A 25,029-nucleotide genomic window follows, 5' to 3' on the forward strand; every position below is an offset into this window, starting at 1 on the left:
CCCATTGTGGGAAGTTTTTGGTTTACTCCTTTTGATATATTTAGTTACCTCGTTTGTCCCCCATCGTGGGTGGTTTTTGTTCTGTTTATTTAATAAAGCTGTTCAGTGTGTTAACCCTTTTGTTCCTGTTGCCTGCATTTGGGTTCTCCACGCCACCTATCGTGACAATTATATTCCTTGTGATATACATAATGAATAACGCTGATATTGCAGGATATGTTGTTCACACTGTACATACATAGTTAACAGGATTTCCTGTGACACAGTGGTTGAGCAAAAGATCGTGGGTTCAATTCCATGAACACACAAACTGATAAACGTATAGCTTGGATAAGATATGGATTCTGCTAAATGCATAAATTTAAATGTAAAAAATGTAAATGGTTTACGGTTTTAGAACAACGCATATTATTAATAGACACAGCATACGGTCACAGTGTTGTCAATAAATGTAATGTCCTTGCCTTAAATAGGAGTAATGTGAAAAAAACTGGTGTAAACTGTTAAAGAAGGTGATGTTTTCTCCGTCTTTTACAGATGTGTTTTTCCAAACAGGCTACAAAACCCGCGTTCTATTTGTACAGTTTCCAAATTTCATCCATGCATATGGATCTGTACCACATGAGACACTGTTTGTAAAATTACAAAACAGCACAGTTTAATAGATAAAAACATATTCTTCTATGGTTTAAATGGTGTGGTGCTTCTTCGTGTTTGTTGGAGATACAGTTAGTCGGTAGTTGACATTTTCTAAAGTGGAAAAAACAAAGAACATTTTAATTTTATAGGTTAAGAGACACTGTGGCATGAGCTGAGACATTGTGGCATGAGCTGCTTCCGAAAGCTTGTTGCCTTGCTGCCCTGTCACGCAATGACTTCAGATGCAGTGTTTGTTAAGTAACTAGGCTACGCCACATTAAATTCTCGAACATCATGGTAAACGTTAAAATATTAAGTTAAACAAATAGAAACAATTTTTACTCTCTTTGTACTGTCATCATGCTTCTCTATACCATTAAGCTCCTTCTGATCATGAACCAATGAAAGGTGAAGTGGGCGGGGCGACACGTGTCGCTCCTTCCAAATGTTTTGCCCCGCCCCATCGTCCAGCTTGCACTCTGGGGCTACTCAACGCTGCCAGCGTTTTTTTTTTTTACTAAAAAAGCACCTTGGTCAACTTTTTCTTCTCAAAAAAGAAGTGTGAACACGGGCTTAAACTAGAGATTTATACTGGGGCAAGATGGAGTGGCGCTCCATAACACCAGTAGCCACTGCCGCGGAGCAGAGCGAGGGCTCAGACCCGGACGTGTAATGTATATCGAAATATCGAAAATGTGCTTAAAAACCATATCATCGTTATCGAAATTAATTCTATCTTGATAGTTATTGTTATTTAATTATTTTCCAGCCCTACGTGGACCGAGCAGACACCCAAGTGTGACACCGAAAACCTCAAGACCACAGTTACGCTGCAGGACAGGAATCTTAATGTTGCTGTGCTGTACCTTTGAGATTACCAACAGGGGAAGTTGAGATAAAGATGGTACAAGTTATTTGTGTGCTTCCTCAATAGAAAAGCAACTGCAAGTCAATGTGCTTTATGTTAAAAGAGATTCATTTTTCATTGTATGTTATTTAAAAAAATCATGCCATACAGGAAGGTGGGGGTGAAAAGCGGGGAGGGGCCAGGAAGGACAGAAGAATGATAACAAAGTTAAGGGAGAAATTTTAAAAGATGGCTTATGTACTTTAGGTCAGGCCTGCCGCAGGGCACATAAAACAAGGGCTTTACTTTCTACCCAACATTCAGAGATCCTTGGGCAAACGGCATAATCTAATTTGTGTGACTGGACTGGATGAAGAGAGAGGCTTCTTTGATGAAGACCGAGACAAGGAAGCGTTTAAAACTGTGCAGCCTGACTCATCCTTACTATTACTGAACTCATGACTGGAGTCTGATCTAGAGGAACCAAAACCATATACATTAACTCAAGACTTATTTTCATATTTTCATCATATAAAGCGATTACAAACTAACAGACATTGAAACCCCCAAAGTATGTGGAGAAGTTTGTGGATGACCTCTGCTCCACATCCTGTTGAAATGGTCTTAGCTTTCCTGCAAGCTGCAGCATTAGACAGAACATTAAACCTAATGCTATCTTTCTCTTCCCAGCAGGCCGACTTTCTGCATGTTTAAATGCAAATAACCAAGTAAACAGAACACTGTGACGGGAAATGAGCGACGCACTGAAAAATACACACACACAGCATTGGTTGTGTATTAGCAGTGTTGGGTGTAACTAGTTACTAAGTAATAAGTTACTGTAATTTAATTTGTTTACCCTTGAAAAAGTAAAGTAAGGGATTATTCTTATTTATTCTGTAATTAAATTGAATTATTACTTTAATGTAATTAACTAAATACTGTGTAATATGTACAATAGTGGAAATGGAATCAAATGTCTAAGTCTAACTTTAAAATGCATGCTTTAATGTATATCCTTCTCACATTTGTAATATTTTTGTATTTTTAATAAGAAAACTTTATAAAGTTTTATATTATTTATTTGAATGAACTGAAAGAGCAGTTTCATGTCAATCCTTGAATCAGTTAACTAATCAAGGTTGTCAGGATATAGGAAGTAATTAGTAATTGGTAATAAGTATTAAAAATACTTTTTGGAGAAAGTAATTTGTACAGTAGTCCAATTACACTACTGAAAACGTAATTAGTAACTAGTAATTAATTACTTTTTTAGAATAACTTACCCAACACTGCGTTTTAGCAGGCGTTGTGTGAATTCAGATATCACTATGACCTAGGCTTGTGCCGGTAGTACATTTTTATGTGGCGGTAATTGATGAAGCTTTTATTTCGGTAGACGGTAGTATCACGGTGATGAAATGCATTACAAAAACAGGTCAAAAACATAAGCCGACATCAGTGTTATAGTGTCAAAAACAAGTTTAATAACTTTTTCAAATATCAACCAATAATAAGAAATAAAAAAGCTTACTGATAATTAGTCAGGTGTTTAATTAAATATGATAAAACATATTTTACTCCATACTAGATTTTAGTAAGTGAACACACGTAATGGTGATGATTAAGCTAAAGATGCCCACTTTACTTCCTGTACAATAGTGTATTTAACATACAGAGTCAAATACATATGTAACATAATATTCATTAGGGCTGTGCAAAAATATCTATAATATTTTTTATATATAAAAACATGTAACTATCGCAATTTTTTTTTCAATAGTGTATCGATAGTGATACCTCTACTATCAATATTTTTTTTTAATCATGTCATATACATACGGCCAAAAGTAAGTGGAAGCGACGCGCATGGTGAAAAATATAAGAACGCTTGGAGCTCTCAGAGCTGATGTGTGGGTGTGCTTTGGTTTTCAAAATAAGTAATGAAGTAATGAGTTATATAAAATAATGCTGTTTGTAGGCTTCGCAAGTCACTTGGCTACTGCAGTGCATTAGACAAAAAGTTTATTAAGAAAAGTAACAATGACATGTACTGTGCTTTCACGGATGTGACACCAGCGCATTTACAGCACGGATGAACCAGGGGTTTTATACCCACCCATGTTCAGTGTTTTAACTATAATGCACCACAACAGCCAAGTGACTTGCGTGAGCCACCTTATTCCCCTGTGCTACCCACATGAGGGGCGCAATCCACAGTTTGAGAACCCAAACCTCTGATCTAAAGGTCCATGCATCGCACATCATGGCCACTCTGCAGAGGTAAGGGATGTTTTTACACTTATCCTTACAGAAAACCCCCGGTGGTGCACAGCATGTTGTATTTCTAGCTCTACTTTTTACATTTTCTATTTAAAGTATTGCAATATATCGCAAATGTGTATCGTATCGAAATACATAGAAATATATTGTATCGTGACCCATCTATCGTATTGGGAGGCACTTGTCAATACACAGCCCTAATATTCATGGCTTAATATTTAAATGGTCATTTTTACTGACACATCAGTTCATTATAAATAATTACCTGTCAGTGTCTGGGATAGCTTATATAGCTTAATAGACATTAAAAGCAGCACTCTGTGGCAAGTTACGATTGTGTTGCATTTCATCTTCAACTTCAAATCAAATTAATTGTTCTGCCACACTGCCATTATTAACTACATAACTACGATTAGCGGATAACTGTATTTTATTTGTTAAATTACGAGATGCAAACTTTAGCGTAGCTAGCTGACCAAGCTAACTCTTAACGCTTACACAGCGAGTGTTATTTTATCCAGTCAAAGGAAAAGATTAGGCACATTTTTCTTCACGGTGATTTCACGTGCCGGCAATAACACTACCAAGAAAATGTACTTGCACAACATGCAAGATTTACACTACCATGTTCATGCTGTCTGAAGAGGAAGTTCAATCTCAATTTTTAAACACATTGAATTATATTCAATATTAGTGGACTGAAATAGCAATGCATGACAAGCTTTGGGATTTTTCCACATCAATGGAGGAAAAACAAAATTTTCTACTAAATCACAGAAACAAGGTCATGCTCATTATTCTGGAATTCTCAGACATCATATCAAACAGAGACATTAAAAGTGTCAGGGCTTAAACTAACGTATCTATACCATAGAGAACAAACGACATTGCTTTCCTAAAACAGGCCATTTGAATACATCTTTGCCGAATTCTGTTACAAACAGTACACATTGGATTCGGGGATGCAAAGATGCCTCTCCAGCTTAACATTTATCTGATTTTATACACAGCCAAAGACATCCACTTGACTTTTCTAACTAGCCTCAGCACACCTTAAATGCCTGCAACCATTTATATTAAAATCCCTAAATGTCAACAGGGCACCTGTGTCCACATTTTCCATATGACAGAAAACAATTATGCAAACATAAAGAAATCAGTGTATTAGCACTCCATGTGTGGAGTCAATGCGCTCACAATGAGAGCGAAACTCACCCAGCAGGTCAAGTGGGGCGGCACGAGGCCCAATTACGATTGCTAAGCAAACACTCCAGCTTATAAGCATGTGCTTTGAAATGAGATGAAGGCAGAATTCCAGAGGATCCACTTTATTTTATAACTGATGCTGTTAATGTGAATCACGTCCTGGAATGACTGATCAGAGAGCGGACAATAAAACGTGTACATCATACAGTTTTGTGCAGTGCTTTGGCGCGACATTTAAAGCTTGATGTCAACTAGTCGCGAGTCATGAGATTTTTTTGACACCGTACCTATGAGATTCTGTCACACTCCTGGGAATAATATATGTTATCTTGTCCTGCTTCCGCACTCATCATTCACAGTGTGTCCTGTTTTCATCCGCAACATTCACAATTTGTTCTGACGCCGCAAAGATCGCAGGTAAAACCTTACCTTTCAGTGAGCTAGTTTCTACACGCAGATCTTTTAATATTATAGTCTTTTTTTGTACTTCTTCCCCATTTAATAAAACATGAAAGAAACAGAATAAATAAAAATGTTTCTCATATTGGCTGCTGTGTCACTGAGGTGCTGCGTTTGTAAGTCTGCTATGATAAAGCATCTGCTGCATTAGGATAATAAATATACTGACGTAAGTCATAGGCCATCAAAAACAAACTCGAAACATTTTTCTGTTGTTTCATCTTATTAGGGCATGTGACACTTTCAGTTGACTTGTTGTAAATGCAAGGGAAGTTTGGTCTGTACACACGCTTCAGATCTGAAGTAACGTTAGTTTAGTTTATTTATAAAGCACAATAAAACAACAGTCGTTGGCCATTGTTCTGTCCAATACTTATAAAAAATTCAAATATAAATAAATAAAAACACAAACAACACAAAACAGAAACATAAAAATACAAAACAAACAAGCTCAAAAACGACTCAAATATTATAAGCCTTTCCTAAAAGGTGGGTTTTTCAGTTTTGCTTTAAAAAGAGATTCTATAGAAATTTCATAAAATAGAAAGGGGTAGGCTATTCCACAATTTGGGACAGGCTATGGCAAAAGCCCGGTCTCCCTTTCTTTTCAACCACGATCTACAAACCTTTAACAGTTTCTGGCAAGAAGACCTTAAACATCTTGTTGAACTGTTAACATTCACAAGTTCAGATAAACAGGAAGTAGCCAACCCATTTAAAACCTTGAAGACAAAGAGTAGAATCTTAAACTCTATTCTAAAACATACAGGCAACCAACGCAGAGAGAGTAAGATGGGGGTAATGTGCTCATATTTACGTGTGCCAGTAAGCATTCTGGCCGCTGCATTTTGGACTGTTTGCAAGCGGTTTATGTAGGATTGACCAATACCTACATAAATTGAATTGTAATAGTCGAGACGAGAGGATATAAATGCATGTATAACTCTCTCGAACCAAAGTCCTTGACTTTGGCCAGTAGTCTCAGCATAAAGAAACATGATTTGACTACTGCATTTACTTGCTAATCAAATAACAGGGCAGAGTCAAAAATCCTTGAAATAAAAAAATATTGTCTTAATAATTATCTTAATGTCTGACGAGCACTCAACCAAAGCACACAGAACAGCATTGTCTTTGTGCTTGATGGGTACATATATTTGAGTGTCGTCTGTGTAAAAATGTAATAATACCTTGTGTTTTCTTAAAATTGAACCCAAAGGACGCATATACAAAGAAAACAAAATAGGAGCAAGAATAGATCCCTGGGGAACCCCGCAGGTCAGATGTGCTTTGGAGGACAGACATCAATTTAAATAAACAGAAAAAGTTATATTATTTAAATAAGACAAACCAATTCAGTGCTTGGCCATTAATAGCCACGCAATGTTCAAGGCGAGACTACATAATGTCATGATCAACGTTAGGTTGCTATAGAGATCCACCTGCTCTTTTACTGCATAGACATACCACCAACCTCGCGCTTTAAAATAGTTTTATTTTAGTTTAGTTCTTGTTGCTCTTGTGCAATACATGAACAACAGTTTATTTGAACTTAGATACTATATATATTTGGAGGCTATTTTGCAGGAGTCCCGCCATTCTCCCACAGCCCGCACACATGAGTGTCTTACTGCCCACACCCATCAAATCTTGCTGCAAAACATTTCTTAGCTCTTATTTTATTCATTAATGACGTCATCGACTAGTCGATGCGACTTTTATCACATAATAGTCAATTGGGATGACACAATTCTCAATATAATATTGAACCATTCAGAACGGCCTTCAGGATTCAATATGCTTACGTGAATTGCGGTTTTCCGCGTTTGCATTTAATTTATTTCCGTGTGCTTAATTACTCTCTGAACTGGCTCTGTCCGTGTTTGTCTGCATGTCTGTTTGCTGAGCTAGATAAACGCATCCCCACGAGTAAATATCTAAAGGCGATTGGTGGTCGGGTGGTGAAGCGAGGCTGCCTGCACGAGAAGCAATGTGCTGTTGAGTATAATGCTGATCGACCATCGGAAGCAGCAGAACCTAGCGGCTTTATTGTATCCCGCGCTGTACCAAAGTGATAATGTCCGAATTTGGCACATCAAGAATGTATTTCATGTGTTTCACACTGCATACAAAACCCAGCACACACGCAGAGAGAGCGTCTATAGCACCACGCCAAAGTCCGATAAACGAAAGTCATGACACTCGGCGGCCTTTCGGACAGCTATTTACGTCATAGCAAGAGTGCCTCACAGCAGCTATTTAGTGTTGCACTTCTTCCAATTTATTGCAATGGCAGTGGCGCATCTTACATATTATCTTTGGCCTTTCCCATTGAGCGCTATTGTTTGCAGTGTGTTAAACACGCACCGCACGTTTGTCTGTTGTATCTTCCATTACACCAAACGCAAGTTTGCATTACGTTAGTTTAAATACTCTGATGCGCAAAACCTCTTCAAGAAGCCTATTTTACTGGCATGTTGATGAACAGTAGCTAAACCAAGAACTGCTGTGAGCTGTCAGTGTTAATCTTTACCTTATGTCAATACACCAGGAATTTGTACAAGTTGATTTTTGCTTAAAGATAATAAAACAAGTCAAGTAAAATAAAGATGCAATAAAATCGTTTTTTTCTTCTTAACTTTTTACTGTTCCTGTCACATAAGCAAATAATAATGAAAAAACCCTTTAATGTGCCAAGCTACCCGAACCGAACCGAAAACCGTGGGTAAAAAACCGAGGTACGTATTGAACCGTGGGTGAGCTGTATTGTTGCATCCCTAATAGTCAACCCCAAAAAATCTAAGGTCGTTCAACCCCTATTGTGCAGTTAAGGATGCACCAGTGCTTACTGTGAAATATAATTTAATTTGGTATTAAGGAGGGTTTATAGTATAAATGTGAATAAAACCATCTGCCAAATGTGTAAATACACAAATGGTTTGACATGTTCTTAAACTTCCCTACACACTGTCACATATGAAAAAATGTTAACACAGGAAACAAAGCTGACAGAAGAGAAAAAAAAGACAATTTAGTTTAGTTTAGAGATTTACCAGATAGCGTTTGTGCGATGAAGCCAAATGTCAAAATTGATTTTGAAATTGTCCATTTTTTACTGGTATATGAATTAACTAGGCCACCACTAGGCGTGAAACATCCTAGGCAGTTTACATCAACAACGCAGGAAACTAAAGTGATTCTATACAAGCAAAATGACATTTTTGTTTAGCTTACCGATTTACCAGATAGTAAGCGACAAAGCTGACTGCCGTCTCTATTATTTTTCTCAACATGCATCTTCCATGCATCTAATAACACGAACATTAGCAGGCGACGTAAACAGAGTCGTGATTACAAAACCATGCAGGTTGCCGATGCTACAGTGGCTGCGTTTAATTAAATTTCGACGTACATAAATGACAAACAAGGGGCATGCTGTTTGAACATATGTGATAACACCAAATCCATTTTTCTCTGAAAATAGAGCAGTTAGGCCTCAAATATGACAAAAACAATGACTCAATGTGCATAAAATGGAAGTTCGAGAACAGAAGCCAATGCGTATATATATGGATCATCCACCATTTTTCCTCCCAAAAAGAAGCGACGACTGGGTGAAAAGAGAAGGGGAAAAAAAGGGAAGATGGTTTTTGAAAGACGGAGAGCAGGAAAACTAGGTCATGACCGAGTGAGACATGACCGAGTGATCAACTGTAGGCAGGATTACATTTCTACAGCATGTGGCCATTTACAAAACAAATGTTGACAGCAGCTTTATCTGTGTTTTGTGAAGAGCCGAGTCTGGGATTGAAGGTGGGGGAGCGTCCAGAGCAGCGAGGTGCCTTAGTCGATGAAGTGTGCTGTGTGTGCGCTGAACTGAAGGAGTTGAATATGCATCCTTACAGACAGACGAATGAGACGGCTGTCTGAGAGACAGTCAGAACTGAGCTGTACGATTCATGGTAATGATTTGCAAACAGTCTGCTTAAAAGCAAAATCTGATATTTCAGCCTTAAAGTGAAATTTTACCCACAATGAAAATTCTATTGTTTACTCAGCCTCTTGTCATTTTAAATCTGCATGGCTTCCTTTCTTCGCAGAACACAAGAAAAGATATTTTGAAGAACAAACCAATAGAAGTGAATCGGTACCGCCGTTGTTCGGTTACCAACATTCATTAAAATATCTTCTTTTGTGTCCTGCCGAAAAAATGAAAGGCATATAGGTTTAAAACGACAAGAGAGTGAGTAAATGATGACAGAATTTTCATTTTTGAGTGAACTATCCCTTAACACTTGAGTCAAAGGATGCTGAATCTATCTTGTGTCCCTTCATTTCCTATATGCCCCTGTGCTTCATAAAAATGATATAAAACTAAAACAAAAACTGCATAGGAATAACTTGCATGGAGGTGGTTGACAGGGTGGCTGAATATGAAAAAGTAGAATAAAAAAGAAAAGCTGTTACTGCAGTTAGGGAGTGAGACTTAATGCAAGGTGACATTTCACAGGGGGCAAATGGCATAGGTCTATGCTGACAGCAGGCGGAAAAAAATGTGTGACACTGCCATCATCATCATCGCTGATTTATCCAAATCTAAAATCAGCTAGTACCTAGAAACAATGCCTAGAGAGCTTCAATCATCCAATCAGCATCACAACTGATGATCGCTTCAGATACCTTTGAAGACATTACACAAAAGTGAACATTTGAGGTTTAACATCAATATCTGCCCCACGCTTCCTCAGGGTCATATGCTCAGGCTTGAGTAATGTTTTCAGTCAGATCTGTCAATCATATGACTCCCTTAGGGAAAGTGTTTTTCCATTTCATAACAGTGACAAGCTCTAAAAATATTCTAAGGCTAATAATGGGGCGTACAGCACGGTTTTGCAATTTCTGCATGTGCAAACAAAAACTGCATCTTAGTCCCCTCGCCACCCACAGTTCTATCAAACACATGCTGTGCAGTCAATCGCCACAACCTCCACGATCACTCACGGCCAGGCTACGAGATACACAATTGTGGCTTGGAATTTCTTTCATCGTGGCTTTTTGTAAATTTGAGGTTTCCGGATGCTTAAACGACACAGACCGCGTCTATTAGAATGATTCATTCTTAACAGTCTAAATGTCTTTGTGGAGATGTGATCAAAGCTCAGAGAGCATTCGGCTACGTCCCCAAATAAAAAAATAAAAACAGACCTTAAAAAAACAACAATAGCAAAAATACTCCAATAACAGACGCTAAACAAGAGAGACAGTATGTCATTTCAGTTTAGGAAGTTCGGCACGCTAAAATCCAAGCTAACACAGCAAAAGCGACTCTGGAGGTACAAGGTGACCTGACAGACCGACTTCAAAGTAAAATCTAAAAGCACACGTATGTGAATGTAACACCTGCCTCCTGTGTTCTCACCCCCAACAAGCTTGATTTATTGATAATGTATAGAGACACATTCCTAGAAAAGACCACTTAGCCCAAAACAGCTGCTGCGGGTAGAGAAGGATGTACTCCATTCAGTCAAGGGCAGTGATTGTTGATGCGCGCTGTGCCCGTCGAGTTCTAGGAACGCTGATAGAAAAATCCTGATTTGTACGGCGTTGAGGTACGTGGTGGGGTGTGCAGGGAGGACTGGGAATTAAATAATGTAGAGAGTCGACACACACACACACTCTATGATGATGTGCATCAGCCTCTCCCTGCTGTTCCCAACGCAGTCAAGCACAAAGATGTAGGCCATCTGCACAGCAACATCGAGAAAATAGCTCTGTGCGCAGACAAATAGGACCCGATTAACCAACTGCGTTTTTTCCCTCTCGGAAAAAAAGACTGAATGAGAGACTGATAGACAGGGAGAGACAGGGAGAGAACAATGAGACCAAAATGGGCTTTCATAAATAAAAACACACTTTTTTAGACTTTCAATGTAAGCACCAGGTACTGAAGAGAGTGACGGTGGGGCAAATCTAGAGAGCAAAAAAATAAATCAATAAGGTATGACAGCCCACAGCATAAAAGATAAAAACAAATTTCACCTAAAGCCATGTACATGCATAACTATGCTATTATGTAATAGCATGTTTATGCTATTATGCTATTTTGTGTATCATTCTCATATTAACTAACCTCACAATCATTTCATATCAATTTTGCATATAACATGTAGAATAATGAACAGTCAGATGGTCATTACGGCAAAATAAATCCTTCCCTTCATTGTCTTATTTTACATATCACATTCAACAACGCTCCAGAACATTGTCACTTCATTACAGAAATCTTTTACAAATCCTCAATCACGCATCACACGAGAGATTATGCTGACATGCACTGTCTTTCTAGAAAGATGAAACAATCCGACATCTGTCAGTCCATGACGTGTCTTCAATTCTAAAGCGAGATCTGCAGCCTCATGCATGCTCAATCCACGGAAGTCTCTTAAAACAGAATTTTAATTCCCTGACCCACAAGAGGATCAGCTCAGGCAAGGTTACAATCACACATCAAAGCTGCTTTCAACTTGGAAAAAAAACCCTCACAATTAAAGCTTGGGGTTTACGTTTGGGATTTGATTGATACACAAGTTTACGTTCTGTTTTCTAAAGAAGCGTTGGTAATTGTGAGAGTTAAACATAAAGTCATATGTTTCTTTGAGTGAGTATCAAAAGATATCATGTAAGACAGACTATCATTGTTGTGTCTGCTTGCTTATGTGGGTTCAATATCAACGATCAGAAACAAAGTGAAACAAGTTGGTTATATATAGCAAGAATTATCTTATCGTATATTGCAATATTTGGCAATGCATAATTTATAATGTGTCTAATAGAAATGACATGACGTCACTGAACAAAATTCGTAAGCTCATCTAAAAACAGGCTTTATTTACTTTATGCATCATTTGGTTAAAATAAGACATGAAATCTGTTAACACCATGTTCATGAGATTGACCTAAAATGGCCCCCCAAATAAGTTTTCCAACAAGCATTAGTGGCTCTTGTTGTGGTTAAAACCGTTACGGACGTCAGTCTCACAAGACGTTTATGGGGAGTTGAGTTTCACTGGTGCTCGCTTCACCGTCTCTCACCTCTGTGTCACTTAATTAGCCGCAAGTACAAAGGAAAACCAGGCACAGGAGCCCAATTTAGAGCACAATAAAGTCTGGAATGACTCGGCCCCCACTGTAATAGGAGTCCCCCCCTTCATTTACGTTCCAGAGACGTTCCTGAGACTTTGAACATGCCGAACACAGAACAGAGGGGGGGATCAGGGCCAAATCAAAGGAGGGGACCCTTAAATTCCATGAGATTTCTCCAGATGTTACAAAATATATATGCTGAAGCACTCCAGATGTGCCACTTCTCAGTTCCCCCAGCTAACCGCTTCAGGGAGTGAGTGACTTAATTTCTATTCTTTCAGTCCTTCCTTCTTATTTTTTCTTATTTTTCTTTTGTGCTGTAAGCCATTCACATCCATCACTCTGTTTAATATCCATTACTAAAGGAGGCTTTCAGTAAGTAAACTTCACACAGACGCGACCTAACAAGAGAAAACAGGACATGGAGGGAAAAATTGTGGTTTTCTCTCTTTCCTGAGAGAGATTAACAGCAAGATGTTTGCGATGTTCCACACTGCCCAAGCTCCCCAACATGCTTCTGTACGCCGGAGCTCCTTATGCCCCACAGGCTGCGACCTGGCCATGACCCCTGACCTTGCGTCTTCCAGACGGCATGCAAAGGAGCTCCAAGCTCAGTAGTTCTGCTTAAAGGCGCAGTTTTTGATTTACAGCGGCCACTAACGTTGTTTTATAGATTTGCAACGAATCGCTCAGTCCAAACACGACAAAGATATCGTTCTCATGTTGACGCAGGGAAGAGTTCCATCCGGACCACAAGACACAATGAACCATTAAAAAAATCTGACTATTTCTGTGGGTTAAATTGAGCAGCGCGTCTACATAACTGAGGTGGACATTTATGTTGATTATATTTTGCCGCTATATCCTCTAATATCTTTATTTAGCGCCAAACGCGCTTCATTTGAACCCTTTCCGCTCCGTGAGCGCTGCTTCTCCCGCCAAAGACACGTCGCATATAAAGACCTGCAGACACTAACAGCAGGTAAATAAATGGACACTTTTTCTGTAACGCTTAAGTAAACAAAAATGCAGCAGTAATAAAGTATTTTTAGCTGTCAGTCAGTTTACTGTTTGCTATATAGGTTTGTGACAGATTATAAAACATAACGTCTTGTATCTACATATAGCATTTATGATATTAATAGCATAAATAATCAGCATGTTAAGAGCATTTCATTGTGAATCGTGTTTTAATTGGAAAGAATATTTATAATCAGTTCTAGTATGAATGGCATGGAAAGGCTGTTAGCAACTTTGTAAGTACTCCTGCTCGTGATATATTCATTTCAGTGGTTACATTTTGTTGTCAGTAGTTTTTTTTAAATATTAACATAGACCACTGGGACTTCACTTCAGCACCAGAGCCTACAACACATTTTCTCAGTTACCAGACCTTCCATGTTTCATACAGACTGTGGCTACATAGAATATAAAGTAAATGGCCTGATAAAACATTAGATTGATTGATTTAAAATTATTTATTAAATAAAGTATTGTCCGGACCTCTGCCGCAAAAAAAATATAGAGACCGCAGCCCCCCCAAGCCGTAAACCTAGGGGAAACACTGAACTTACATTTAATCCGCGGGTCACGTGCGTTCCGAACCGTAGAGTATGATCCGTACGGATCATCCGCGATCCGTTTCACCACTATACCGCAGGGGAGAGGGTGAGGAAACGCGCGTTGTAGAGTTGTTTGTCTGTTTAGGGCTGCTGTACAAAACATGGCGGCGAATTCAATGTAACATAACGGTTCATTATGTAAGGTCTTTATACATCTCTGAAGAAATAGTTTAGTATATTATATTGCATTTCTGTCAATAGATCCTCCTAAAAACCCTGTATTGTTCCTTTAAATCATAGCATTTAAAACAAGCTGTCTCTCATTCAAACTTTGCCAGAATGTCTCAAGTATGCCCTCACACACCCCGTAAGGTACACACACACACACACACCTCCACGCCTGCTCTAGGACTCTGATGTGGTCTTTCCAATACGCAGCCGTCTCATGTTACACATTCCAGTCTGAAACAGAAGAAACCATCTTAAATGTGACACTTGAACTAACCGGGTGCCGTTTCTGCAGGCGCTGGTATGTAAGCCTTCTGGTATGCAACAAATTGATGTGAAGGGAACTGCCAGCGCCTGCCTGCTTGCCCGTCTGTCTGTGTCCACTTTGTCTTCCTGTTTGCCTGAAACCCACGTTGCCCAACTCTCTGCAGAAAATTTTGCCACAGGCGATTTCAAACTCCACCGTAAACACGTTTCTCAGCCCTGAGCAATGCCGAGCAAATGACACGAAGTGGAAGTTGAACTTGGATTTCCAATGCAAACAATGACTAAGGGACAACTGCCAAACCACAATTACCTCCCACAAAGCAGTCAGCTCTACTTATCCACTATGAACTAGAAACGTTTACAATGCAAATAATGATTTTGTTAATCAGTATTTGTCTTAGTAAAAACCTTTGGAAGTTCTTCAAACCAGATACATTTACATGAAGAGTAAAGCTGCGTAAATTGAGACTGTTTTGTCAGAGAACTTGAGATTAAAAGGATAATGCAGAATACAGAAAATACTTTTTTGTTATTTATTCACGCTCGCATCTTTTCAAGCCAATATGATTTTTTTCAGTGAAAGACGAGGATAATGTTTTGAGGAAACAGCTCTTTTTTTCTAAACACTAAAAGTGAAATGTGACCGAGGCTGTCAGTCAGTAACATTCAACATAACACCACCTTTCCCTTTTTACAACAAAAAAGTTGTGTGGGCTTATAATCATGAGGGTGATGCGAGTGAGAAAATGATGATAACGTTGACATTATTTAAGTGAACTATCCCTTTGATTTTATTGTGTAAAAATGTTTAACAAATAAATAACTAAACTAAAAAAATAACTCAATAAATATCTTTGCTCCTCTAGTTTTAAAAATATTTAGATTTGTATACTGAAAAATGTACACAGAAATAAAAAAACAGTACAATTTTGCAGTGTACACCACGCACACACACTGAAGCGACAGGAAGCTACTGGCTCGCACACCTTCAAGATTAAAAGCCTCTCAGCTGGAGTGAGCCACAGCTCAACAGCCACTTGACAAAGAGCAGCGCCGCTTGCAGCAAATGGATAATAAGCGGCGCGTTCTGCTGCGAGAGGAAGGCGAGGGGGATCCGAAGGCACCAGAGCGTCAATGGACAGGCGGTTCTGTGAAAGAGACACTGTCTCTATTAAGGCCCCTGACACACTGGATGATTTATAAACAGTTACAAAAGCATCCGCGCTGCCTCCATCATCAAGTATCACGTGTAGCCGTACTCAGACGTGCGACTGAGATCTCCGACGCGTCTCTGACTACATTTGAAGCCCAGGTGAGACTCTGATAGCTGGAGTCGACGAGACTGTCTGTGGACAGATAAAAGGGAAGGCGTTCGCTAACCGTAAATCACTCTCACTGGCTCCCCGGTAAAAAAATACAGAGGTGCTGTTTAGATGAGATGTAGGTTGAGAACACCTGGCTTACCCCCAAAAAACCTGGTGTGGAAAAAAAAACTGTGTTCACGGCCTAGCAGTCTCTACTTGCATAGAAATCCGCTCATCTTATCGCTGTCATCGTATTTTGGTTGCTGTAATGGATACGGATTATCATAATTACAATCACGGTCCCTAATCTACAAGGTTGTTTTAGATATCGAGTGCACATTATGGCATTAATGGACAGAGTCCTTTACACACACCGGAGCTGCAGACAAACTTTTTTTACTAGGAGCACTGTAGCCCCTGACTGAAAAATTTAGGAGCGCAAGCAAAAACATTAGGGGCACACCTTAATTAGCCTGCAATGCAATTATTCGCATTTTCCCCAAAATAACTGTATTACTGATACTGACAAATAAGTTACTTGATTACAGAAGATTTGATTCTGCTTATTTAAAAAGAGGCAATGTCTACAGAGAAGCTTTGTTATTGATTGGTGCAAATAGAGACTGTAATCTGAATTCATTTGATTCATTTGAGAAGCACAACAGAAATTGTGCTTCTCCAAAAGTATATCATTTAATTGTTTACAGTGTTACACATTCATGAAAAATGGAAGGCCTCGTGTTATGTGCTTACGATGATTTTATTGTGTATTAAGGACACCTTTCCTCATGTTCACAACACTTAAATATAATGTCAAATAAAACTTAACAAGAACATTCGCATGTCGTTCGTTCTTGCTGTGAACGGATTTGAAATGATCCAGCGCTGTCTCAAGTAATCAACAAATAAACAGCGTTTCCTTTTGTTTTCAACGTCTCTCAGACATCTATCAAATCGTTCGTCCTCGCGCTCAAGAAATCAGTAACAGCAAACCGCGACTCGTAGTAATGTGCTCACGTTGTGTGTGTGTGTAAACTTGTCAATGACGACCTCGCGCAGTTGACTCAAACACAGGCTGCACTGGTGGCGGGCTGGCGTTCTACTGGTCTTTCCACATGAATTAACAACTAGAAGAAATTCAAAATTTGCAGGTCGCACATACGCGGTTACTTATAAAAATGCTCGTGCTGTCTCGAAAATTTAGTCGCAGTCTGGGAGCCCTGCACACAGTTTAGCTCACTTTTTTCGTTTTGTTCAGTGCCTTGACGGCATCAAGCTACACCGACGTATATGCAGAAACATTCGCTTAATGATGTGCACATGAAACATGAGTTACAAAAATAAAGGAATAGAAAAATGTGCTCATGTAGCCACAGCACATATTGGCCACGGTCCTTTACTGACTAGCACCTAGTGATGTGCCAGACAGCATGACTATCTACCCCAAAGCTGATGTCTGAGAGAAATGCCATGGAGCTGTGATTTGGACAGTGTAGCGTTTATTGTGCTTCTATATATGGTCTATATACAGAAGTTTATACTTTACACTTTCTGAACTGAACTGTCAATAAAACGATTCACTGATTCCATTTTACATAACAAACAAAAGCACACCACACTCGAAAGCAATATTTTATCGGACAATGATAATGCAAACGTATAAATTTATAGTATAACAGAGGTTCAGACAGAGTCTATCATCTGTTGTAATATTGTGAAAATCCAATTCTATAAACCTGAAGCACATGCTACTCCTGATAAAAAATATGGGTTCAGAAGTCAAGGTCTGAGGTTCATAGTCCACAGCTCCCCTTATAGATAAAACACTTGCAACTACAGGGGGCTGAAAACTCACAAATTATTAACAAGAGTTTGATGCATGGTTATCATAAACAACTGCTTTGGAACACTATTTTTGCGCACACCGGCAAAGTTGCTTTGCGGCTGACTATATACAGTATATGATAGTATTGATAGAAGAGCTTTGTCGTTTCCTGGGACAGCTAAGCGGTCATAGACATGTGTTTAAGAAAACAGGGATAAATAGGATATGAACAAATGTGATCAAACATTTTAGTCACATACAATCAAAACACACCCGTCCATCGAAATACACTGGTGGTGGACATCCATGCAAGATTTGCTGAACTTAATTTGGTGTTTTTTTTAATGAAAATTGAGCAGTAAACCTACATAAGCAGAAGCACTATCCCTTTAAGACATTAACTTTCCCTATAAAACTTCCCTAGTAAAATGACAGCTGCAGTCCGCTCACAAAAGGGGGCAAAAAGCATCCGGCAAGAAACCTAAAACTGCCCCGCCGTAAAAAAAACACAACTTGCATGGGTTTTCGAGGTAAACAATCCACCCAGACCCCAATTAAATCTCCTTTTAACTTACTCACGCCCAGCGCTACCTTTGTTCGTGAATTATGACCGACAGAGGTATGCATACCCCCAACAATGAATGTCACTTTCTCATCAAAGACCATGAACTTCACCGATGGGGGTGGAGGAGACCCCGCCTCCTGTCACTCAGAAGAAAACACAGAGTTCGGCCCAAAAGAAGTTTGGTTTACTTAAATAAAACACAACCAAAGTCTGCACACTGCTGATCTGCTCATGAAAGGGGCACGTTTAATGATATACAGCGTTACAGGGAGCAATAGCTCAAAGCTTCCACTTATGTTCCTGATGCAATACAAGTTTTTAGTCCATAGTACTTGCTTTCGTGATTTCCATAAAGTGTTCATTAAATCTTTGTAGGCAAAAATAGACAAATATGAGGTATTTAGCACCTGTGAAAAATAGTTCATAAACCCGACCTGTTCTGCACACTCTGCATTGCACAACGAACATAAAAAACTAATGTGAAACCTTACTGCATTACATTCACTAAAGCATTTGTAAATGTAAGTAATCATTCTTGTTTAAATGATTATGTGTCTGAATGTAGCAGGCTAGGGCATGAGGCTGATCTTCAGCATCTCTGCACATGCAGCAGGAAATTACATTTCTGCTCGCAAGCAGCCACATGTCTTGCGTTTGAATTGTTAATGATTTCTTTCATGATTATTTTCGGACAAATATGCTTTATAAAAATCAATCACAAACAATTTAAAAAATAGTTTGAATGACACAAAAGACATTTCAAGAATTTCCATAAACTTTTTAAAGGAGTGAGTTAATAAAAGGTATATGATAATTACACTGCCTTCTGGCATAGAGCAAACTTTGGGGTTCTCCAAAGTTTCACAATCAATTAATTATGGATGATAAAAACTGCAGTTCAACTGCAGAAAATTGCAGAAGAAACTGAGCGGGTTACCACAGCTTTTAAACAACAAAGCAAACACAGCGCTTTTCTGGCAACAAATAAAAGCTCATTTCCACATGACACAATGTGATCCCCAACAAAAACGCACAGCTCTAATTAGAAGCATTTACAAACAAAACCGACATACACCTATAGAACAACATGTTCATTATAAAGCCGCATTTCAAGCGCCACACTTCCCGGTAAAACTCAAATGCGCTCTTACAGAAACTCTATTATGCAGTTTGTGGCTTTGCTGCTGCTATGCTGGGAATATGTGCTTTTAACCAGGGGTTTCGGGAAACCCGGCATTCCTGTTGTCTCTCATCACCATGAACCGATGGGGTGATGATGTATGTCAAGGTGTAACATGACTCTTGCATAAAAGAGATGCAGACACAATAACAGTCTTGCCTACAGCTCTTGAGTGAAAATGCAGAGGATGCTGGTTACATTATGTCTGAGTGTGAATCAAATCACGTGTGACTGGTGAGCTTATCTTTGTGCATGGGAAGTAAACCCATACACGAGAGTAATGCGTGTCATTTAAGACCCTATCTATTTACCAAACCTTGCTTGTGTAAGCAGCATGCAGCCTAGGATACATTAAAAGAAAAATACTTATTTAAAGACAGCTTATGAATTATTTTGATATATATACCACATTATCTAAATCTCTAGTCTTTTTGTCATCACACAATGATATCGCATTATCTCGACTGCAGCAAATTGCTCAATGATTTCATAATCACACAGTGACCGTTGGAATTCAAACAACCCTCGCTAGCTTCGTGACCACTAATGTCATTTAATAAAGATACGTTTTAATTAACATTTTATTCATTTTTTTAATTATTATTATTATGGAATATTGTAGCTCTCGCGCACGCCACACTGAACAAGTATGGAAGCCACACCTACATTTCTCCTCAGCAGTGGCTTTAAAATAGGATATGTATTTTTAAAGCGTTGCGTTTGTTCCTTGGACACAAAGTAATTTTATTCCTACACCTAGAAATACACCGCAAAGGAAAGCCGCTTGCTCTTTGACGTTTCGTGTCACTTTTCTTGTCAAACTGCTCCACTCTTTACAGAACGCGAAAGTTTTCCAAGTTCACACCCTAAACACTTTTGCAACTTTAATGATACTTATAAACAGCGCTCACAGCGCTATACAGACCAAAGTGAGTGAAACATTGATACACTGGCATTGCTGTGAGTTAAAACGAACATGTAAAATTAAAATGACAATTGCTTTTTTCCTCCATTTGGATTCGAGGTTTTGCGCTTTCATCAATTCCTGCGAAACTCCGACGATTTGAATCGGTATCAAATCTACATGTTTCGCTGCACTTTTGAGTGATGTGCAATGTTGTTTACGTTTGTAAAGAAACATTCCTTCACACGAGTCTGCATTCTGCGATGAATTTATATTTTGACACATGGATCACGCGTTCCCAAGGACATGCACGACCGAACATGAAAAAAAGGCATTCAATGCAGTATACATATATTATATGCAACAACATAACAAGAGAAACATCTACAGTAAAGAGTACGTTAAGATCGAGAGTGAATGAGAATGAGATCACTCTGAGCGCGTGCCACTGCTTGGCGAATCTGCGACAAGCGCCCAACTTTTGCGTTTATCTCGAGTCTGAATTTTAAAACTGCCTTGATCCACACCATTCACTTCACTACTGTACATTTCAAACCGATTATATCTGCTTTGGTTTCTATCACGAAAGGAATATGAATGTAAAGCCTTCAGCCGCGTCTGCACAATGTGCGTTCTACAGCGATCATGCCAACGTTAACGTTAGTTGTTCAGCGTTTATATTTTCACGCAATATACAGAAACTTTCCAAATGTAAGCCTCTTACATCCGTCCAAACACCAGTTGGTAAAAATTAACATATTTGCGTTTGGAGGTGAACTTACCCAATGACAAGAAAGGTTTGGTTTCCATGTCTGGTGGGTTAGCTCATACCAGCTGAAGTGCGCGCGTTATAAGCTCTTCTCTGATGACAGTACGAGACGGATCCACGCGGTAAAAGTGGCAAGTCTTGAAAAGCTTTGCGATAGTGTCAAATGTTCACTTTATGGCACTAACGTTACTTGTGTTTGTTCACGCTTCTCCTCGGCTCTGTGTACAACTCTCCTGTCCACAGTACTGCAAAGGGACCCAGGGAAGGGGACTCCCACTGACGCGCACACAGGCGCATTTGGCAACGACGCGTGAGGGGAACATTAACCCCTCCTGCGCTGCAATGCCAACAACAAACATTGAAAGAGGGCAGAAAAGAAACAATATTTCATGTAATAAAAACATTGCATGCACGTGCAGTAAACAAAGAGCCGCACGGAGTAAGCACATGCTAGTAAGGACCAGCCTGTTAATTCAAGTTACTGAAAGTAATTAAATGCAAATCTGTTTATTAAAGCAAACAATTGCACATAGGCTACTAAAAGGGGTTGTGTAGAGGTGTAGACTGTAACTATAAACAAATCTGTGTAACTATGAATTATTTTGATTATCCATATATGAGGTTATTCAAAAAGGGACATTTTCATGTTTTGGTAATAATTCCTCAGATACACCTGATTTATTATGTGGTTCATATTTAAATCTGGGTGGTTTAATCTGGAGTCTGGAATTATCCGATTATTCTGTTTGTCCACAGTTGGAGATTTATTAGGATCTCAGTATATTCAAATGAATAAAACATGGCATTGATATCGTATATTAAAATATAAATTATAAAAATATAATATAAAATATTTGCTGTAATGTTGTTGTTTACCTGTCTATGACAAAAGTCTGTGACAAACCAGTCCATTTCAAATAGGACGCTGTCCTCTATTTACACCATGCACACAACCCAACATTCAAAGCATCCATGCGATATCTCCGAATAATCGACCTATTGCAGATGGACTGGGTTTGGTTCCTGTGGAACAGGCCCTGCAGTCAGTTTTCTACAGCAGCATGCGGCACTACAGAATCCATATTAGCCTAGAGAGAACTAGGTCATTTCTCCAACATTACACTCTGGTCAATTGGATACCGTCATGCAGCTTTATCGTTACTTCACACGGCTGTCTTAGCTTTCAGGCGATCTGTCTGCTCAGTTCTGAATGATGCACACGTGAAAGTGGCTTTTGGTGATGCATATGAGAATTCCTAGCAGCACGAATAACCGTGAGCTTAGCAGAGATATTGGCGGCAATCCAGAAATAGAATACTTTGGAGACCCGGCAAAAGTTTTTTTCAAAGCTCTTTTAGATAAATGTATATATACATGCAGTCCTCGAGCCATCCTGGGGGCCTGTGAAAACACAGCATCGTTCTCTGAGCGTTTGAAGGTGTTCGGCTGGTGGAATGATTCATAATTAATGCAGCGCGCTGCGCATTAGAGATCAAAGCTGTTTGTCTATGCCATGCAATAAACCTAACGCAGGCGTGACTGGGCTCCAATGATTGTGTGGATGTGATGGACACTATGAGGAGGCAGTGTGTTCTATCCCTTACACCCTTCTGGTTGCCTATGGGTGTCGTGCAGACACACAACCTCCCCACTGGGTAGGCCAACTGTCGTTCCTGGATTTCACATTGTGCAACTTTGACAATTCTTTCACTCGAATGTGTCAGAGAGATGCATGTAAAGTGTTCACGAGTTACACAGAGACAATCAATATTCGGAAAGTGCAATGGATGTATGTTGTCGCTTGATGTATGAATGAGCCATGTGTTAGTGTCTGTGTTGATGTATGTTAAGGATACATGGGTGTGCACGCTTCTAAGCACCAGCTGAACCTATACATCAATGACAGTGTGTCACGAAATGAGCCAAGAGCCATACACACACATGCAAATGTGGACGTGAATGGGCTCGACTTACAAATGTTTACGTCAATATGAAACAGAACTGAGTTTTGTAGAATCTGTTGTCTCCTTTTGTTCTTTGACTGTAAAAATAGATAGATTAAAGGGGTCATATGGCGCGAATACGTGTTTTTCTGTGTCTTCGGTGTGTTATAAGTTGCCCATGCATGTATTAGACACGTAAAATTGCAAAAATGAAAGTGTCGGAACAAAAGATGCATTCTATCTAAAAACCAATACTCACCCAGACCTGCCTGAAACGCCTCGTGTAACCACACCCCCACAAGTCAGTTCATGGTATGATTTGACTAAGACCACCCAAATGTTTACGCAAGTAAGGTGGGCGTACCTGTCAGTACAATTGCTTTGGAACCTGATGTTCAAATATGGTAAGAGGTGTTACATTTCTGTCACACGTTTGCAGTATTCCACCAATCACTACGCACTGGTTAACTGGCCAATCATAGCACACCTCGCTTTTCAGAGCGATGAGCTTTGTAAAAAATCTGCGCGTTTCAGAGAGGCGGGGCAAAGAGGAGACACAAACATGCACGGTATGTGGAAAATACAGCGTTTTTGAGCCTTAAATCGTGTATACACATTGCATTACATCTAAAACAAACCATAATATTTGTTTTAGCCGTGTCATATGACCCCTTTAAGCTTACTTAAAGAGGAAATATTACAATGTCCTTAAAATTACATTTCATGCAGCGTGTGATGTTGCTGTGTGTGAATGTAAGCAGTCTGCCAAGTTGTAAAGCCAAAACTAAACGAAAAACAAAGTTATTAGCTGTGTCTTAAACCGCTCCCTCGTTCACTATTCCCTACATAGCGAATGACATTTGAGTCTACTATGGGAAAGAGTGATTTCGGATACTGACGTATAAAGCCTGCGTCTGACAAGTGTCACAGACGTTTGTCATAAACATAACGATTATCTTACATTACACCTGTGTGGTTTTGTGGATTGTTTTATAAAATGCAAAAATTCTTTTTCACTTTATTTGTCACGGTTACTGTATTAGTTTAAGTTTTATAAAGTATAAAGAGAACAAAACAATTGTCACATTTATTTGCACGCATGCTTATTTATCACATTTAATCAAATTATTGAATATATTTAAAATACACTACTGTGTATCACATTCATTTAATCTGCTTATTCTTTAAAAGTATAAAATAACTGTCAACAAGAACAAACATTATACACATATAACAAGTGTGTATAATCATAATTAATCAAACAATCATAATCATACACCATCTGACCAATCAGATCAGAGTAGGCTGACAGAAAGAAGGGGATTAGACAGATTAATCGCCAAACGAATAATTTCAGATAATAATAACTATTATTAGAAAATGAAAGTGTTTTTACACCGTGTACGTACGTAAATTTGTTGTTGGACACTCCATAAACCATAAACTCCATAAACAAATGATTTACTCTCTAATAGCTACTGTAACTGTCCAGCACATTCATTATCCAATGAGTTTGATGTCCACCGATCAGGCCATACTGAGAGTGCCGGTGCTTTCGTATGTTAAAGTTAACAACATGGAGATTTTTATTAGTTTTCAATCTGAAATGATATTTATTTGATTCTCCTTAGTGTTCTTGTTACTAATGTCATATGTTGTGGAATTGTATAATTGTATTGTATTGTTAAGGGTAGTCTCGCGGTCTGGGAACTTTGGCCGCTTTCATTGGCCAAGGCCCGCCCAAGAAGCCATATGACTGACAGGTAAAGCAACCAATCACGTTTCGTTTTGTGTTAGATAAATTTGCCAAGTGGCAAGAATAGTGATAAAGTTCGTATTGATATGCTGTTACGCTGTATCTGACATTTATTGTCAGACATTAGTTGAATATGTCCATAGTTCATG

The 25,029-nt window shown here is 39.0% G+C and overlaps 1 long non-coding RNA gene across 1 annotated transcript in view; it reads right to left on the bottom strand.

Annotated features, from left to right (window-relative positions):
- Positions 1-21,428, bottom strand: part of LOC130570048 (uncharacterized) — a 33,101-nt gene extending 11,673 nt beyond the window's left edge. The window contains exon 1 of the long non-coding RNA XR_008964919.1: positions 21,195-21,428. This is a non-coding gene — a long non-coding RNA (uncharacterized LOC130570048). The remainder of the gene's footprint in view (positions 1-21,194) is intronic.
- Between the last annotated feature and the right edge of the window lie 3,601 nt (positions 21,429-25,029).

Source organism: Triplophysa rosa, linkage group LG19 (genome assembly GCF_024868665.1).
Source record: "Triplophysa rosa linkage group LG19, Trosa_1v2, whole genome shotgun sequence".
Lineage (NCBI taxonomy): Eukaryota > Metazoa > Chordata > Actinopteri > Cypriniformes > Nemacheilidae > Triplophysa > Triplophysa rosa.